Source organism: Xiphophorus couchianus, chromosome 4, assembly GCF_001444195.1.
Source record: "Xiphophorus couchianus chromosome 4, X_couchianus-1.0, whole genome shotgun sequence".
Classification (NCBI taxonomy): Eukaryota; Metazoa; Chordata; class Actinopteri; order Cyprinodontiformes; family Poeciliidae; genus Xiphophorus; species Xiphophorus couchianus.
Window position 1 is genome coordinate 21,324,565 of NC_040231.1, and position 14,760 is coordinate 21,339,324.

Consider the following 14,760-nt stretch of genomic DNA (forward strand, 5'->3'; position numbering starts at 1 on the left):
TGGTTGAAGGTTTGCGACATGAAATACTCCAGCTTTCTCTCCAGTGTCTGCTTTGGTTAGACAATAGTTCACATCAGACATCTTTTTGTAGACACGGTAGGGACCCGTGTAGAGAGGTGCTAGCTTTGCCGAAAAGTTAGTTGATGCATCTGACTTTGGGTGTGATTTTGCTCTGACCAAGTCTCCAACTTTAAAAGAGACTGGGCGTCGTCTTAGATCATAGTAATGCTTTCGCCTTGTATGACTTTCTGCGAGAACCGTGCGAGCATGGTCATGAGCATCTTGAATCGAAGCTCTCAGGTGATCCGAGTAAGAAGTCTCAGGGTCGTCCATTCCTTCCCACGACGGCTGAGTGATGAGGTCCAAGGGAGTGTCCAACTCCCGTCCATAGAGCATCATTGATGGGCTCAAACCTGTACTCTCATGAGGTGCAGTACGCAGTGCAAAACAGATCTGGGGAAGATATTTGTCCCATGAAGTGTGCTTATCCTCAATATATGCTCGAATGGCTGTTTTCAGTGTGCGATTCACACGTTCAGTTGCATTAGTTTGGGGATGGTAGGCAGTTGTCAGTCTGTGCTCAGTTCCAAGTTTTGACACAACATGCTCAAACAGTTCACTGATGAAAGGTGTTCCCCTGTCTGAAATAAGGTAGGATGGAGAACCATGTCGGGCAAATATATCGGTGATGAACTTATTAGCAGCAACTTGAGCTGTTGCTTCCCTCACAGTGCTCACTTCAATCCATTTGGAGAAATAGTCCACAAAAACAAGGATATATGCATTTCCCCTTTGAGTGCAGGGTAGTGGGCCAATGTAGTCCACACCCGTGTACTCCCATGGTCTCTGTGGTTGGATTGGGACCATAAGACCTGCTGGTTTTCTCTGAGTTGGCTTAGTGGTTTGGCATGAACAACATGACACCACATATTTTTTTACATCAGAGTTCATGTTTGGCCAGAAGAATCTGAGACGCAAGCGTGCCAGAGTTTTTGCAATGCCTAGATGTCCGGCTGTTGGATGATCATGGTAATACTTGAGCAGATAACTACGGAGTGCAGTAGGAGCAAAAAGTTTAATCTGCTTGAGTGGGTGAAGACCACACTTTGTTTTTGGATCAATGAAATATAAGAGTCCATCTTGTACAATGTACTGTTGCAGATCGTGGGTATCCTCCTCCCTCTGTTGGTCATTTTCGAGTTGACGGAGCAAGGTGCCTGTGACTGGGTCCTCCAGCTGTAACTGACGAACATGAGGACGGTCAGACACAATTACAGAAGGCAGAGCACGAAGATCCATGCTTCCGATCATGGCATAGGGAGGAAGAAGATCAATAGGTGCATCCACATCAGGGAGGGGGTTACGTGAAAGGGCATCAGGCACCTTATTACATTCTCCAGGTTTGTGAATGATGCTGAAGTCGAAATCCTGAAGGCGAAGAGACCACCTGGCAAGCCTACCAGAGGGATTGGGTCGAGACATCAACCACTTGAGGCTGCTGTGGTCGGTGTAAATAGTCACATGTAAACCTTCGACATAGGGACGGAAATGTTCCAATGCCCAGATAACAGCCAGACATTCTTTTTCCGGCGTCGAATAGGGCTTTTCTGATTTATGCAGAGCACGGCTAGCAAAAGCCACAGCTACATCTTTGCCATCCTCATCCTTCTGCATCAATGCTGCTCCAAGTCCAGCATCACATGCATCAGTGTGGATGAAGAACGGACACGTAAAATCTGGGAACTTGAGGACTGGTGCCGAAGTTATGGAATGTATTAGAAAGTCCACAGCTGCTTGGCACTTGTCATTCCAGTTGAACGTCACATCTTTTTTTGTGAGAGCAAAGAGTGGCTCTGCATGACTGGCATAGTCTTGTACAAAGCGGCGGTAGTAACCCGTTAGGCCAAGGAACTGTCGCACCTGCTTTGTAGTGGTTGGCACTTTAAATTCAGTCACAGCTCTCACCTTGTCGGGGTCAGGATGAATGCCAGATGGTGTAACACGATAGCCAAGGAAGGTGAGTTCTGTAAGGCAGAATTGACATTTGCTCAGTTTCAATGAGAGGCCAGCAGATTTAAGCCTGTTAAGGACCTCCTCTAGGTCATGTAGATGCTGCTCGAAAGTTGGTGATGCGACAACAATATCATCCAGATACACTGCACATGACTTATAAATCAGGCCAGCCAGAACATTGTTCATAAGTCGTTGAAAAGTTGCAGGGGCATTACATAGGCCGAAAGGAAGGACTTTGAATTGAAACAGACCACAATGCGAGATGAAAGCAGTCTTTGGTTTAGCCTGTTCAGCGATGGGGACCTGCCAGTAACCTCGAGCAAGGTCTAATGTTGTCAGAAACTTTCCTCTTGATAAAAAGTCCAATGATTCATCCACGCGTGGGAGTGGATAAGAGTCTTTCACAGTCAGTTGATTTAGACCCCGGAAGTCAACACAAAACCGTGGTTCACGAGGGGGTTTGTTCACAATGACTACAGGAGCTGCCCATGGTCCAGATGCAGGTTCAATGATGTTATCCTTTAGCATCTTTTGTACTTGTTCTTCAATGATTTGCTTTTTAGCTGGGGAGGTGCGGTAAGGTGGTAGGTTAACTGGCTTTGCATCCCCAGTGACGATGACATGTTCTGCCAAAGAAGTGCGACCTAGGTGACCATCAAACAGATCACTGTAGTTATCTAGTAACTTTAACAGTCCTCCTTTTTCCGCAGAATTTAAGTTAGCATCTTCAACTTTTTCCTTAAGTGAGACCTGTGGAGTGTTCTGCAGAGTCATCGTTCCACACTCCAGATCAGCCTCCACAAAGTCGTTTTCACAGGGTTCATCCAGAAATGGGGGATTGTCATCCATAATTACTGTTCTGGTTGGGACATGAATTGTTAGTGAAGTGCGAGTCATAAAGTCCATCCCAAGAACTAAGGGGGATGACAGGCCCTGCACTATAACAAATCGTTGATAGACTGACTTGCCCATAAATCCAATGGTCAACCAAGTTACTCCCAATGGATTGCAGTCAGTGCCGTTGGCCAGTCTTATGGGTGGGGAATGCCACTGATTCTTTAATGAGACATTTTGGGTCTTTTCAGGTATCAAGTCTGCATTTACTGCTGAAAGCGACGCACCTGTGTCGAGTGTGGCCTCCAGAGCTGTTCCTTTTAAGTTCACTTTAACTCTGAAAGGAGTGTTCCAAGATGATTGTGAAGCTCCATCTTCAACGTGATTGAGCATAGGTGGTGAATTTGGGACTGACCCAGGCAATGAGGGCGGAGTTACTGACCGGGGGGAGGGTTGGCCCTGTGAAAAACTCTCCCCCCCCTGAAGTTTCCCTGCCCCCTACCTGTTGGGTTTGGTTCTCTCACCACGTTAGCGCTTTTTGGTTCTGCAGGTGGAGTTTGGGGACGCTCTCTGGCAGATCTTGTAGAATGTCGAGCTCCATAATACTCAGTGGAACAGTTCGGACATGTGCGGGATGTAACACCAGGCATGGAACATTTAAAACAGTAGGGTCCATCATCAGTTCTATTTTTCATCTGGACTCTTGATGGCTGTAATGGGCTGGTGCCGAGAACAGAATGTAGCTCATGGGCACGCAGCACCAAATCAATTACTGACCTGATAGGTGTTCCATACAGTGCCACTCTGTACTTCTCCACTGCATGTTTACAGATAAGGTCAATCTGCTCTTGCTCAGACGGAGGGTTCCTCAGTCTTTTGAACTCACTGAGCATATGGGCTGCAAACGTTGGGAGAGGTTCTTCGGGGTGCTGGAAACTGTCCAAGATACCTCTCATAATATGCTCCTGGTTGTCAACAGGTAAGAACACAGTTCTGAAAAGTTCACAAAATTCAGTCCAAGTAGATACATGAGAGCTGAGAACACTAAACCACTTCCTTGGTCCCTTAGCTAGGAAATGTGGTAGTTCTCTGAGAATCTGAGTGTCTGTTAAGTCCAGTGAGGTCTTGTAAGCATTGACAGACTGCAGCCATTCCTCTGGATGAAGACCACCATCATTAGTGAACACAGTCGGTTCTAATTTTGCTTGGTGCAAAGCGGCAGCGAGGACTCTGGTAGTATTAATTAACTGCAGCGAATCCGAATGTGTCTGAGACGGAGCCCTCATGGACTGAGTGGGGTCAGGTGCTGAGTAGTATTGCTCTTTGTTTCTGGTACGTAGACTAGGCACATATGGAGTAGATGACGCCTGAGGGAAAGGTTGAGTAACCTGAGCACTTGGGACTTTAGGGACTGTTTTAGCTTGTTGAGTCCAACGCTCCAAAATATTTTTCTGGAGATCCAAAGATTCATGTAGACATTGTTGAAGCATGTCCACCTCTTCTTTTAAACTTTGTACTTTATGTTCTAGGTCAGGGGTATTGTGTCTGGCAGTATTGTGGTTTGGGAGCAACCTAAAGTCCAAATCATCACATAGATCAGTCAAGTCAGGATGAGTAGCCATAATGCACACTTATGTGAACCCAAGTCTGTATAATGCACGCTATGCTGGAATAACTTCAGTTTTGGTCACACAGAAATAATTCCAAGAATGTTAGTTATTAATTTTAGCAGTGTGAAAAGTTGAAACACATTTAGCCGTACACAGACATAAACTTAGAATTTCACATGGGTAGAATTTTTTTTTTTTTTTTTTAAGCCAAACACCCTTAAAGATAGTTTCCAAATAGGAACCTTCAAACCAGTAAAATCAAAAGTCAGCAGTTAGGAACGCCTCCAAATTATTGTTTTTTGTTGTTGTTTTTTTTTTTTTCCTCTTTCGTCTTTTTCAACCAGAAAAATTTATGCTGCTGAGTCCGACGAATAGCTTCCGTATATTTGTTTTAATCTGATCTCAGTCAGAGTTTACGACTTTCCTTTGTCCCCTCTTCTCTTATTTTGCTTTTCGAATACTCACGGCTTCAGTTAGCATCTTCTCAGATGAATTTGTCTTGCAGCTCTGATCCGGTACAGAGCTGAGTCCAGTGAGAAAGTTCCGAAAGATCGTTCAGGAAAAAAAACAAAGCTGGCGGCGCGGCTCAGCCGATGAGGGTTTTCCGCTTCACTCCGCTGTGCATACATGCACATTCAGAAATTATAAAGCATAATCCGTCTCACGTCCAGGCAGCGTAGTTGATCCAAAGTTGTCACGACGCAGGGTTTTAATAGGGAACCATATTATATACAGAGAACAGCTTTGAAGAATCCGCTCGTTGCCAAGGAAACGCTCTGTCTTCTGCGTCTGGGCTAGCCTGGTCCGTTCCCACGAGGTATGGCGGACATCCACTATTTTGCAAAGTACCTCCTCAATGTTTCAATCATCAGCTGGTAGAAGATACTGCCTTCTGAGGTCCAAGATAAAATGTTCGGGCGCCATTTGTAACGCTCGGGTTGTATTTAAGGGAGGAGAGGAGGCGGCAGACTCGTCTGGGCGATCAAAAAACGCACAGCCACACTGGTACTGGGAATTTCCACAGTGTTGTCTTTTAATAAACTCTCTTCACCAACCTTACAAGCCCGGTTGAACGGCTGCTATAATAACAAACATGCAAATTAGCAGAGTCCAAACAACCCGTAACATTACTAAGGAAAGCTAACCTGTTGTAGCACGTTTCTCCCACACTCTCTACAGAGAAACCGTGGCGCATACTTGTGACGTCACTAGCAACACTAGAGTGTCTTAAAGAGACACTACACAATTACGGCTGTTACAGTATGCAAAGATAAACACAATCTCTAATTGTAAAAATAAAACAAAAGTTCTATAAGATAAATAAGTATATGTTTCTGTATCCCTGATCTAAAAAGCATGCATGATGTGTGTGTTTACATTTGACTATGTCCCAGAGGAGGCCACTCAAATGTTTCATGTTCAGCACAGCTCTTCCTTTGGTTGATTAGCTTTGTGATCCATTAAGTGGCTTCGTCCCCTCAGCAGGGAGTATGTGCCCTCCACTCTACCCTCAGAGGATTAGGGGAATCCCTGAGACATCATCAAAGGAGCTCCAAGGTTAAAAGTGCAGACAGCTTTTTATGTAATGTCAGCAAAGAGTGCAGCACTTCTGCTGAACCTCTGATTTCAAAAGCAGAAACAATATCAGGTCTGCAACAATATACCACTCTGATAATATATCCATTCACAATATGTGCAGAGAGAAAAAATCACTTATTTTATATGGTTGCTTTATTGTTTTGTTCAATCTGAAAATTTTAAAAGTATAAGACTTATAGTCTTGTATTTTCCAGACTCTAAGTCCATCTGAAGAATTGACTTGTAGTCAATAAGGGGAAAATATATTTAATACACACTGGAGTTGCATTCATTTAGAAATTGTCAAATGTGAGAGGGATCTTGTCCAGTATGACCTGAGATGCTGCTGCAGATGGTAATGTTTAATCTTTGGCTCATGTCCATCAGTATGAATTAACATTTAAACATCTGTCAAAAAATATGTCATGAAAAGAAAAAAAAAAAAAAAAAAGTTGCACCTGACTATAAGTCGCAGGACCAACCAAACTATGATAAAAAAAAGTGTAGTCTGGAAAATATATTCTTGGTTAAATATGATAAACTAAATGTAACATTTTACTCTTTTGGTTGAATAAAGGCATCCATGTTTACATGATAAGCAATACAATACTCATCATTCCTGTCTATAAGTAATGTTCCTTGGAAAACTTTTAGTTGTGCTGAAAATATAACAAATTTGAACACAGTATAAGAAGCTGCTTGGGGACCAACAGATTCTTCACATAAATATCATTTTATATATATATATTAATCTGATATTTGTTTTTAGGAATACTTCAAGTAGTAGTAAGTATGTAAATGATGTACATAATTGGATTTGCTTTGTGATGTATATCTTTATCAAAGTACGGATTCTTCAAAAAAGGAGCGTTTCTAAATGCAAAATCAAAAAAGTATTTAATGTTGTACTTTTGTTTGGTTACTCAATAACTAATAAAGTCACAAATAAATCTAATTCCAGTAATTAATCTTTGTCTTTCTTTGCTCAAAACACAACAATACATTTTTTTTCTCAAAAGTTAAAGTTTGTGGAGCCACGTAGTTTGAATCAAGAAAAAAATGTGTGAAGCTGCGAGACCACAAGTTTCATTTCAACACTCCCTCAGCAAGCACAGACAAGGTGTGAATGTGGCATGAAATGAGGTACAGAAGCAGGGCCAATTGATATTTAATTAATGTTAGGCCTGACTGGAAGGACTGGGCTCATCTGCTGCATGTCTTATCCAATATTCATCATTGACAAACAGGCTCCTGACCATAGCAAACTTCTCCTACAGTAAAAGACATCTGTACGAGACACATGCTTGGGGTTCAGAAGTATAAACTTTTAAGTCAAAGCAACGAAGAAATGAAATATTGACAAAATAAAATAATGTCGGGATAGAGATTTCCATAAAAAAAGCCTTTGCAATTTAATTTTAAATATTTATAAGTAAAGCACAGCATGCACACCTTTGTTGTTTTGAAAGCAAAACATTTCTGATTATACCTTTTCTCTTTTATTAAACTTATGTTTTATTAATGAACATACAGTACAGAGATGAATCTGTTACTGTGTGAACTAAAATGAGAAGATACATGTTTGGAGGACTGACATAAGAGCATAGTATTCATGTTTACCCTTTTTGCTATACTGAAAACAAGGCATTAAAAAAAAAACAAAGTGTATTTTCAAAATATTATTTGAACACAAGTATTGTATGAAAATATAAAACATCAACTGGTATAGACGTACCATTCGTCAAAAGTCTTAGGTTTGATAAATTAGATATGGTGGACAGTAACTAGTTACATTTACTCAGTTACATGAGTCACTTTTTGAGAAAAAATACGTCTAAGAGTTTCACTGCAACCTATTTTTTACCTTAAGTTGAATCATATCATCCTGGAGAAATGGTGTTGTTACTTCAGGACAATTTCTGGCTACCATCTTTAGTTTCTTTACAGAATGAAGAAAAGGATATTTAACCAAAAATGCACCGGACATCGACACAAACCTACAGCTCATGATAAAGTGAGACACACAACTTTATTTCTCTGTCTTATTACATATATTGTTAAAAATAAAACGAGATGTAAGAAAACAGTTACTCAGTACTTGAGTAGCATTTTTACTAAATACATTTTCTAACTCTTATTTGAGTAATTTTCTCGATACGTATTTTTACTTATACTTGAGTAAAACGTGTAGAAGTAGTGGCAATAACAAATCTTTACAGATCAATGTGCATTAGACTCCGACAAACACAGTTTAAATTGCTTATATTCTTGTCCCTAAAATTAAATTTTAATTATCTTTATATTAAGGTTCAAATGAAACAACTATTAGAATAATGAGCTGATTTTTTTAAAAAAAAGAAAACTGCATGTAAAAGTAGAGGAATAAAAACATGAAAAGAAAAAAGTAAAGTTTTTTTCCCCTTTAACCAAAAGAGTTGTCTTTTCCTGAGAACATATTTGCTTTTCTGTTATCTTTATTTAAACAGGTGAATCTCATTTCATCAAAGGCTTGGTGAGGAAAGCAGCATCTCTCCAATTATGAAACTGACTGAAATGGTTTGTATAAATCTAATCTTGCTCATTTTGGATCTTCTTGAAAAAACTTGCCACTGAGGGGTTATGAGCAAATTCAGGAGGAGACAAAATATAAAAGGTCAACGAAGGTGCCAGTAAAAGGCACACAGTCGATATAATGAAACTATAAATTTAAGCTTCATTATTCTAAAGGCGCTACAGGCAGTTTGATTGTAACTGTTTTAATCTGTAGCTTCTTTCGTGTCCCTAAAAATTCAAACACAGAAAAAAAAGCCTTCATTTACAATTACATTTTAATCCCAACTGTAAGTTAAAGGCAATAAACACCTTCCCAGGCTGCTGTGCAATGAATTATCATTTTTCCACCCTGGGCCATCTGTCAGGCCCCTACCTTTGCCCACGTTACATTAAATAAATGCCTGGCTTCTCTCTGGGGTCCAGAGAAGCGTTATTAAACTGCCTACCTGTGTTACAATGATAGATCTCTTCGAAAGTTTGGGCCCAAACAAGCCCTGGTTACCCATAAATGCAGAACATAAAAAGATTGCTGTTTGTGACAACCAGTAAAAGCAATGAAATAAGGCAGCACACAGCTGACTGGATTTTGAATTCTGAAAGAGGACAGCTAGAGCCGACTGAACAGTAAGCAGACAGTAGTTCAAGGACACGCTAGCAGATGTATACAGGTTAACATAACCCAGCAGAGTACAGTTTAATATTAATATAAGATTCAGTATGTGATGCCTGTGTTCTTAAGTTTGCACAGAAGTAAAAATAGAATCTTAAATTTAAGCCAATAAAAAGGACTACTGACATGATGGGGGGAAAAGAACAAAAAATAAAAACATTCAGTTTGAGGAGAGATCCTTTTCTAAGGTTATTTAAAAATGTCCTAATTTAAAAGTAAAAGCAAAAATTGGGAAGAACACACAACTAAGGCTAAAATCCATAATTTAAGCTGGACATTGTGCGGCTGATGCCAGGCGAATTCACACCCATGAAGCACAGATATGCTCAGTGGCAACGATTGTATACAGTCGAGGCTGCAGCCAATTAATTATGCAGTAGCTTGCTGACAGAAACTAGAGAGCCTAATTCTGCTTCTACCTCGTAGTCACAATCATGTCTGCTTGCCAATTTCCCCACCAGCCGTAAGTGACAGGCCACTGGATGTTGGGCGTGATAATGGATGATTCTAATGGTCAAGCTTGGACCGCACATTAGGAATCAGGTCGATTCTTAGTAATGCACACAAGAAGTGCTGCCAGCAATCAATGCCAGGCTAATATGTGAAAAGGGGTATGTTGAATGTCAGTGTTGCTGATCAATAACTATTCATTTTCAGCAACCACATTTCCACAAATAGGACACTTAATATTGTGCGATTGGATAATTACCACGCCCAATTAAGGGTGTGCGACACTAAGCAATAAATGGTTGATGGAAGACAACTGCCAAAAGGTGCTAATGGAGATGCACCCAGACTGATCGACACTTGGGAGATGGATCTTGATGTCTGCAAACTGTGGGACGCCAGCTAAACCCGGCAGGAGTCAGATAATCCTCTCTCTACCTCCACGGCATCCGGGATAATAGATGTCTACTCTCAGATTCGGCTTCAAACGGAATAAGTTGCTCCAGAGGGGAACGGGCTACAAACAGTGTTCCAAAACATCTTAAATGGATTTCCCCATTTTCTTCACAACTCGAGTTTCCTTCTTCTTTTTTTATTTTTTGAAGATAAATAAAAATTATTAATTGCAAAGGATGTCCTGTAAATAGCTGGCTATATACTTACAGATACAGATCCCTGGTTGCCTTTTTTTCTAACAGCCTATGCAGCTGAGTAAAAAATGTTTTACTCAGCTGCAATAAAGATTATCTTGTTCAGGGACAGACTGACATCTGTATCTCCCTCATTCCAAACCATGTGAATTCAGAAAACATATTCAAAAGTCCACAGAAATGCTGCATGCCAACGTGGCAATCCTGCAGGAACACTCAAGCCATGAAGAAGAGTATTCACAGCAAGTAGTAAAGCCCATGCATGTCATGTTTTGCCAATAATCCTCATTAAAGTAGGGTTATACTTGGAAAAACTCATTACTTTATGTTATCTTCAAAGCTTCTTTTGAAATCCGAAAAAAACTATCTTGATCAGCAAATCAGTGCAGCCACATTCATGTGGTGTTAAAATTGTTTTTAAAAGCATAATTTACTTTTGATGTAGCCCCACATTTATCAAAGGATCTCCATCTTTTATTTCACCAATTCATCTTGATTTTTAATTTACATCATTTGAATTGTGCATTAAAGACCAAACTCCCTGTACAAAAAAATAAATAAATAAGGACAACTGTCCACAAGATGTATCTCAAACATTTGTGATAAGAATGTCTGGGGTTTTTCTGCCTTTCAGTAACTTTACTCCCCACTGTTTACTCTTCACGAATGTTATAATTGGCTTAGATACAGAAGATGACTATTACTGAGACTGTGAGAGAGAAAGTGTTTAGATTTATCAGCATTGCCTCATTCCTTTATAAAGTTTTAATGCCCCAGTAGCATTGCTTAGATTTCCCTGTAAACAATTTGAACTTTACATATATGTGATATATGAGGAAAACGCATATATCTTTACTGTGCATATTATGACAATAAATACACTTCACTGACAGTAAAAAGTACATTCTTTTATAAACCAACTTTTTTTGTATTCATGTCTACTTCTCAGCAAATAGTGAATATACGCTAGAATTACTAAAAACTGAGGACATTATCAGGTTTGCCTTAATATCCAACTACTGGTTTAATTAATGTCCTTTTTTCCTTATCTGGCTTTAAAGGTTTACGCATAAATCACCAATTAGGTATATTCAATTCTAAATTGGATTGGGCCCTAAAAGTACCATTACTGTCCCACAGTGGGACATTGCAGGCGTGTCAGCAGTAAAGTGACAGTCAAATGGAAGCGCCAATATGCAAATAAAAAATAAGAAACATTTATTTTTAAAATAGACCACAGATTAATGTTAGAGATATCCTAATAAGGGAGTTATTTTATTTCACTTTATTTCATTGTCATTTTTATAGAAGGTATAATTACAATACAATTGTAATTATACCTTCTATAAATTTACATGAATTAAAACATTACTCTTTAGATTTCAGTTTGTATTCCTTACATCTGCAAAGTCTTTCTACTTAAATGTTAAGTCCTTATTATGTATGTTGAATAATGGTGTGTGTGTCATGTATTTTATGGAAAATATAATTAACATTTATAACAGGAATATTTCAGGCTGAGGTAGTTTTAAGACTAAAATGTGTAAAACAGTAAGAAAGCAATGCATATTCTTTGCAGTTATTTGGAAGCAGATATGTTATGGATAAATGTAATAGAATTTAAAGGAATTTTAGAAAGAGACAAAACATTTCTACATATTGTATTTTTATAGAGTTAGCTGTATGGCTGACAAAACATGTCTATTTTTCTGGGTACATGCACATTTACTCATGTTTCCACTGCCTATAGTAAACCTAAGCAGAATTCACTGGAGGTTCAGGGACAGATCAATGAAACTGTTTTATGTAAGAATAAAAGACTGTAGATCTGTGTTTCGTAAATGTTCTTTCTGTTTCTGCAATATTCAAAATTAATTCACATTCAAACATACATAAAAACTCTAGCCCCAAAAGTTATTTTTGGGGGGCATTTAACTTAATTCAGAAATATATCCATTGCAAAAGCTGAGCGGTCATGAAAGTCAATTAACTTAAAACTTAATATCTAAAATACTTTTTTATGTCCCAGCATGAGTGTATAAAAAGTGAAATATCAGCATGTTACAAATGATGAATAATAATTTATTGGCTATAAATTATTTTTTAAACAAGAATGTATTTTTTCAAATACAAGTATAACGACATATTTGCTTAATGGCATGATGATTCTCCAGTCATCATGTCTCAAATAGGTATCTATCCATCCATGTGCCCTGACTGCAGCTGGGCAGACAACATGGCAATTACAGAGAAAGAAAAAAAAATACACTTTAAATATTCAGAATTAATAAGGACAATATGTCAGGTATGTTGTTCATACAGAAAGCAGAGTCCTAAATCTGAGCTAATCATCTCTATTTATTTATTTTGTACGGAGGTTACATTTTCTAGGAAACAAATTCAGGGCTCTTTTCTACTAAAATACAAACAAATTAGACAACCAGATGACAAATGCACCAATGAATGTTTCTATTATTTAGTCAGTGAAATCTGAAGAGTAAATTAAAAGTGGTTGTGAAGTTAATGGCCATTATCCTAAGTTCATACACACAAACATGAATACATCTAAGTTGAAAAGTATAGAAACTTGCCTTCTTGTGTCTATGTGCAGGACTTCTTCTGTACATGTCATCGGTTAAGTGACTGTGGTTAGAAAGAAGTGAGACTGTTGAGACTCCGTGCGCCACACGCAGTGTTGTGACATTCAATCACTCGGACGTGGAAAATGAGTATTTGCGGGTTTTGAGTGGGCAAAACTGGGGAAAAAAACGTGACTCCCAGAGGGGGATCACAGATCACTGACACATATCCGCTCTCTGATATCCGCTCTCTGATAAGCTGCAATTCTGTTGACACTGTTACACTTTCCCCAGACGGTTTTTCCAGTCAAATGTTCAGGCCTGACTGTAGTCATCTAGTCTTTTATTATTTTTTGGTTAATGCAATAAATAGTATTTAATTTAAAAGTTAGAATTATTTTGGCACAAATATTGGAGCAAATTATCTCAAGAATGATACAGAGTTCAGGTATGCTTAACATTTTGTTAAATTCAACCATTAAAGGTGAAAAGCAGTATGACATCAGTGGCAATCTGCCGGCTAAAAACATCTCGGCAGAAAGCGAGGTCAAAGGAAATTGGAGAGACCGGTTCGAAGTAGCAGGAATGTTGGAAGTTAATGAATAAAAGTGCTGTACAACAGCAAGGTATCCTGCAGGGAGCGTTCAGTGATGAATTTTATTGAACCTTGAAACGTCTGGGTCGCAGCACCAAAGAGCCTGCAAGCTTTCTTTACTGTCTGGCATCACGAGAGAAATAAGGCCATGAACAGAAAATGTTCAGATGATAGACTAGAGGAAAGTGTTTGATGTGTGTTGCATTATGTCAATGTGTGGCAATAATTAGTTGTCAATAGCATCTATTTAGCTTGTATCAAAGGAATGAGAGAGGGTGATCTCATTCTGTTAGTGGTGTTTCTTGGCACACATAAGGGCACTTAATGCCAACAGAGCATCATTAAAATGCTGCACCGTTCTCTCCAGATCACTAGCAGCATCCCTTCATTACTCCAGTCAACAATCTCTCTGAAAGGAACGTCCAGCTGCAAAATAAACAAGGCAGCCCCAACAGCAGCCCTAAATACTTGAGCAAAAAGCATTTCAGACTGTCTTAATTTAAAATACGGGTCTGCGATGTTTGAAGAATAAATGATGAGTCATATTGAGTGCAAAGCGACTTCTAAATGTTTAACTTAAAGCAGGAAAAATATCAGCAAAAATGTAATTAAATGTATTTTCAATTTAATATTTGTTGTATGATATTACTATTTAGTATATTGTAGTGATGGTTTATTCACAGGAAAAAATAAAAAACAGAATAAAGCGTGTCGAAAAGAAGCTTCTGTAATGTTTTACCATTAATACATCAATAGCTGATCTTGAAGAAAATTGGATGTGTTCCCTATGCAGTGTCTGAGTCAAATTATTCATCATTTACAATGAAATGCTACTTTTTTCTGCTTTCACCTGAATGTATTTAATGGACCTGATATTAGGATGAAACATCAAAGCTAAGGACATTAGAAAATCACACAAAAGAACCACAAAATGTGTTTACTATTGTTTGAAAAGCACCCAAATACTGTAGTAGTTCATTCTATAGTTTACCATCTATATCAATAATAATGTACATGCTCTTCAAATTAAAGATTAAAGCAAAATTTTAACGTTACCATAATTTTAAGTGTATACAAACAAACATCACACAGGGAAATTACATGCCATTTTATATTAAATGTTTCTAAAGATATAAATTTGAAAACTGATATTTACTTGCATTTCAAAAGGTATAAAAAAAATCTTAGTGTCGGAGATTAAATCAAACTAAACCTTTCAAGGTTTAGGTCA

At 38.6% G+C, this 14,760-nt stretch overlaps 1 protein-coding gene across 1 annotated transcript in view; it reads right to left on the reverse strand.

Annotated features, from left to right (window-relative positions):
• The window catches only part of gpc5a (glypican 5a), a 135,415-nt gene that overhangs the window by 26,246 nt on the left and 94,409 nt on the right, over positions 1 to 14,760 (reverse strand). The gene's annotated exons all lie outside the window — the stretch shown is intronic.